We start from the raw sequence: 6246 nt of genomic DNA, 5'->3' as shown, positions 1-6246 counted from the left end.
CATTAGTGGCACGAAAACGCATTTCACTTTTTTCCTTCTCTTTCCAGGTTAGGTTTTGATATCCGTGAACCGAACGTACGTATTGAAAAGTAATATAAACTAGCCCACTTAGTAAATGGTGCCGTACTACATCTAATAAAACGGTTTAAAAAACGGTACCGGCGAAAACAGCTGATTTTGTTTACATCGTTTCTGGTTAATGCTGTGTCCGCTAGGCGACTCTATTTTATGAATTAATTTGTACTGTGATGCGCAGATGGAGCTTTATAACCAAATCCAGAACTCGATATTAGAACGGATATTTTAGAAGCTAGCGCCTAGAAAATGTATGATTAGGTTTACTCTCGTTCTAATTTATGTAAGCTCCATACTATGAGCAAAAGCGATGGCAAAGTTTGCATTAGCATGCATATGCGGTTGTTATAGAAGGATGTAGAACGTGGCAGAACTGTCGTTGGAAAGAATAGTGAGTAATAAGCGTAAAGTAATGTAAGGCGGTGGGGTAAAATATTTGTTTTGCATGTCTCAATACTGCCCAACATACTAGCCGTCGTAGGTTCGAAACCCGGTGCGGGAGAGACTGTTAGCATTGATAGGATCGTAGCGATAGCCTGCAATTGTCTTGTATGCTAATACTTGGCTGCAAAGTCTGTCCAATAAACAGAAAGATCACGTTTCGGCTGCGAAATGTTAGTATCTACCCGAGCAGAAGAAAATAGCATCATAATTAGAGATACCATCCGTTCTGATTTAACAGGATATATCGTGATTTTGAGATTTTATTTGAGCGTCCTGAGTTATTTTTCATATTCTGGCATTTGTCCTGATTTTGATAGTCAATTTTGTGCGTAACTTCTACGAGATGGTATCCCTAATCATACCATAACCAGATATTGGAAACTCCCCGAGCAGGAGAAAATATCATTATAATATCACAACCAGATATTGGAAATACACTTCATTTTGATCTTAATATGTTTTCATAGTTGGTGAAATAACAAAAAATAATACCAAAATATTATTCCTTCAAGACTAATAGAAAAGCTTGATATTTCAATGACAAACCAATAATTTGCATTAAAAATCACAAAAATGACCGATTCAGATATTTTCAAGATATTGAACACTAAATGCATAACTAAATATATTAAAAAGAATCAATAACGAACAATTTTCACTTAAAAACTTACTTTTAAAAAGATATTTTAAAAGCAACTCAAATATTTTATCAAAGGCATAGCGAGATATGATATCAAAATTTTATAATATTCTTATATCCATGCATGAAACGTGAATATCTTTCGAATAACACGATAAGTTCTCATAGCTAAATATGTTATTAATGAGTTATGATTTCGTTATGCTCTCCTGTCCGAGTCACAATACCCCATTTTGATCTTAATATGGTCGATATTGTCTGTTTCTTTTTAAACAAAACCGCCGTATTCGTCGCCATACAACAAACTGTATGGCGACGATTTCTGCGTCGAATGCGGCGCGTTTTGTTTTAAAATAAACAGATATTGTTGGTAAAAAAGCAAAATATAATACCAAAATATTTTTCCTCCAAGACAATATAAATAACAAATCTCGATATTGTGAATAGCATACCAATACCCGTGTGATATTTCTAATCTTATAAAACTTATTAAACATAAACCCAACTCTTAGCTTTTAGATCACATGTTTTTATTGACCGTGCTTATGTCATACCATCTCCCAGCTGGTCTCGAGGTACTATGCCTAGCAAGCCAGTCGTCGTATGTTCGAGTCCCAGCTCGGGAGAAACTGTTAGTGACAGTAGGATCGTAGCGCTAGTCCCGCAATTGTTCCTGTACACTTAACAGTCGGCTGCGAAGTCTGTGTATAGTAAAACAGAAGGTCGAATTCCGATACGGAATGTAGCACCAAGGATTTGCTTTGCTTTGCTTATGTCATACCACAGATACAACACAGTACGCACTACGTATTTATGAATAACGCCATTACCACATTTCCTTTTCTTTAAAATTATTAATTTTACTTTATAATTTCAAACTGGTGACGCAGTCGTCAAATCTAGTGTTTTTTTTTATAGATCTTTGCGGTCTTCCACGTGGAGTGTCTTTAATCGGTTCTGAAATTACTGTGCTTCGATTCTGCTCAATCTGCTCACTAATAATCACCTGTGACTCCATCGTTTTAGAACTATGTGTATTGGCATCCTCCACTACACTGGCATCATCCTCCGGGTCCACTATGCTATCAGGATTTTCGTCCTGCAGGGGCAAACGTTTAAGATGACTACACACTTAATTTATCTCGGCAAACTTCCTAACAGCTGAGCGAGCTCGGCGAAGTTTTTAACAAATGTCAGCAATATATTTCGACGAACATTCAGCAAATATATCGATCTACCGTGAGCCAGCAAGCATTGACAACTCGTTTGCCGAAGTTCATAAAAATTCTGCTGAAAACTTGTAGAACATTTTGCTGAATTTATCAGCTGTTGAGTTCTCGGCAACAAAATCTAAGTGTGTATAATTTTATAGATAGATCATTGATCTTTTTTTTCCTGTGTAAGCTCATCACTACGACCAAAGATTAGATATATTGTGATATTGCCCAGGTGTTTTCTGTACTCCGCACTTCATATTATTGGCAGTATCACTATTAAAGTAAGTGATACGCTCATCATTCATATCCGTGCTCGTGTGTAAGTTTTACCTTTCCGTTTCAAGCTTACTACTCTACTATACCGATCCTCTGTCCATCCTAACAATATCGCCCAATTACAATTTCCTGGAGAGAACTTTCAAACGTTACTCACACCAGTTTTATTATAACAAGGACTTATTTTTGTTAGAAGGAGATTCAACAGAGGTACATACTGTAGAATTCAGATTGAAGGAAAGGTACTTGGTGGGAAGCCATGCTAAAGTCCTTTGGCAACCAAATAGCCTGATTCTACTAAGGTTCGAACCCACGATCACCCGCTTACCAAGGCGGACTCTGTAACCTTGCGGCTACGGAGCTCCCCTTTTCCTTGATATTATTTGTGACGGTATTCTGTACCGTTACGCATGGCCCTTGCTTATCAGTAACCGTTACTATAGCTGGATCAAATGTTGGTGTTAGTTTGTTCTCGGAAGTAAATTTTGAATTAACACTGTCTCCAATCTTCAATTCTGAAACCTTTTCGCCTTCTACAAAAGTTCTCCGCTAATAATCCTTTCTCCTTATTAGACCAATCCCGATTTTAATAATCCGTAGGTTGTACAGCAGTACCCAAATCTTGCAATACCGGTAGTTTTGTTCTTATATTCCTTCCTAACAATAACTCACTTCTTGGAATCTTACCAGTAGTAGAGTACGGAATTAAATAATACATAGACAAATAACTCATCAAATCTCGCTTCCAATCTTGCTTTAGTGCTTGACTTATTTTCAGGCGCTTGATCAGTGACCTATTTTGACGCTCTACGAGACCATTTTCTTGGGGTCGTTTGGGTAAAAGTAATCCCTTTCTGTTTGCAGTAATGAATAAACTCACCACTAACAAATAGTCGGCCATAGTCTAGCGTTATAGTTATTGGAAACTCTAGCCTAACAAATATCTACTTTAAACGATCAGCTGTCTCACTCGCCGTGATTTTCTTCTTTATTTCAACCTCTTTGCAGTGGTGGGCATCACTCCGCTGACTCGCTAATCGCTAATTAGCAACGCTTATTTTCATTTAGCGGTTTAGCGATTTCGCTAAATTTTTGAACTGTTTAGCGAATCGTTAGCGTCACTAAAGTTTTGGCCTGCAAAACGCTAATCGCTGCTCCGCTAAATTCGCAGATAAGTGACAAAAAACTATTCACAAAAACTGTTAGTTGCATGCATAAATTGCTTCGGATGAAGAACATGCTTTACAGTGAATGTTACTCATAGAACTAATGATTCATTAGAATAATGTTTAATTGTTCTTACTGTCTAGTGTTTCTCTCTTTTCGAGACAAGTGCAAGTCTGTCTATTTATTACTTTTGTTGTTTTTTGTTTTTTTTTCAAAACCCTCACTCAAACCCAACTAAAGCGATAGATGTTTCACTTTTTGACCGAAGAAAAAATGGACAGGTTGTACCTAGTTAGTGAAATGTTTGATATTACTGTTTTCTTCATTGGTAAGAAAAGTGAAAATTTTACCGCTTTGAGGCACAACTTCTCAAAGACCAACTGAAAAGAAACTTTACATGGGGACTTCTTTTAGAAAGGCGAAACTTTCGAGTCCTATCGTTAAACGGAACTTAAAAAATCGATTTCCTTTAGCACCCTGGAAAATAGCACCCGAATGCAATTATTTTCGTTTTAATGAGCAATAAATACAATCATATGATAATCAACGCGATTAGCGATTAGCGAAAGTTCCGCTAATATTAGTTCAGCGTTTAGCGTTCATCGATTATCGAGCTAAATTTTACTGTTAGCGAATTAGCGATGTACATTTTAGTTTGATTTACCCACAGTCATTATCTGAACACCTTTTTTCACGCTAACAACTTGATTTGGACAGCTTCTCTCACTCTAAGTAAAAATAAATCGAACCAAACTATTACACCATATTTCTTTGTATACCATAGATATTTTTCGTTCAACATTGGAAAAAAAGCATCAGTCTTGAATGTGAAAATTTGATGTATCATAGGTTATGAAAACAAATCGCACAAACTGATTGCTGCTTTTGTCGTAAGATGGGTCGAAGAAAATTCACGTTAACCTAAAGTCTACCGGATCAAAACACTCGGTGAAAGGAACGTACATTTATAGTCAGTACCCACTCATCCTACATAGTTGTATGAGGAATTGTAATCCTGTAATATTTTAACCAGTGGTGGGCACCATTCCGCTAATTCGCTAATTAGCGACGCTAAAATTCAGTTAGCGATTTAGCGATTTCGCTAATTTTTGAGCTGGTTAGCGAAACTGTTAGCGTCGCTAAAGTTTTGGCCTTCGAAACGCTAATCGCTAATTCGCTAAATTTTGTAGAGAAGCGACAATAGAAATATTTAGAAAAACTGTGAATTGCTGATTGCGTACGTAAATTGATTCGAAAAATGAACATCATTACTGCGAAAGTTACTTTTGTCAGTTTTTTTTTACCCTAGAATGGAGTTCCAGTTATCGTACAAGCCACAGAAGCATTTTGAAGAACAAGCACAAGGTCAGGATTAAATTTTCGGCACACTAAGAACTTTGGTAAATTGCAATGCGCTTGAAATTATGACAACTTTGGTTCTACTTTTTCGATTCAGATAATAATTGAATTTTTATGAAAACATTCCTAAGAGTATCTATTTTCAATGCAAGCTAAATATCTTTTGTCATTCTTGTTTATACAAAATCAAATATGAATACCGTTTCGTGAACCTCTTATTGTAAATACTTAGCTTTAAAAAGTAATTGTTTTCGTTTGTTTAACCAAAAAAGATCAAAGTGGTCCAAATCTTACAAAACACTAGCAATAAATATAACGATATGACTATTTACATATTAAAAAGTTAGCGATTAGCGATTAGCGGAAGTTCCGCTAATGTGGGTTTTGCGTTTAGCGATTATCGAGCTAAATTTTCCGGTTAGCGTCTTAGCGATTAGCGTCGCTAAATTTTCGATTAGCGGTGCCCACCACTGATTTTAACCAAGTCTTTCACTCAATAAACACGTAGACGCTTTTGACTTTCAATTCGAAAATCCGCGTAATTCAGAAATCCGTGTAAAACATCTCGTAGAAAAGCTTCTTACTGGTCCTGTGCTCAAAAACCAAATGATTACGAGCTCAATTATAAGAAGAAGAAACTACAACAAATTTATGGTACGAACATCTGCATTTTGGTTGTATTTCAAATTTCAGACTATATATCAACCACAGCATTCTCTGTATATTGTTTATTATTAGTATAGGAATGTATAATAGAGTAGTAAGATTCGAACTGTCACTAAATTTTATTATATTATAGTTTCAATAATTTTACTCTACATCCTTGTTTTTCCGAACGAAAATATCCTTTATCCTTTACTATAAATTATACTTGTTCGGTTCGCTGGCTGGGATCTCGCACCCAGGAAGTGTCTTGTTTGAAGGCGATTATTTGCATATTTTTAACCAAATGTTTGCTCAATCTAGCGGTATGCGATAACCATAGGAAAACCTAGAACCGTACTTCAGCTTATCCTCCCGTTTCACTGGTACCGGCTGGTAGCGAGCGTCGCAAGTAATAATAGAAGT

The sequence above is a fragment of the Wyeomyia smithii genome, chromosome 3, assembly GCF_029784165.1.
Source record: "Wyeomyia smithii strain HCP4-BCI-WySm-NY-G18 chromosome 3, ASM2978416v1, whole genome shotgun sequence".
NCBI classification, from domain to species: domain Eukaryota; kingdom Metazoa; phylum Arthropoda; class Insecta; order Diptera; family Culicidae; genus Wyeomyia; species Wyeomyia smithii.
This window is presented reverse-complemented; position numbering follows the sequence as displayed.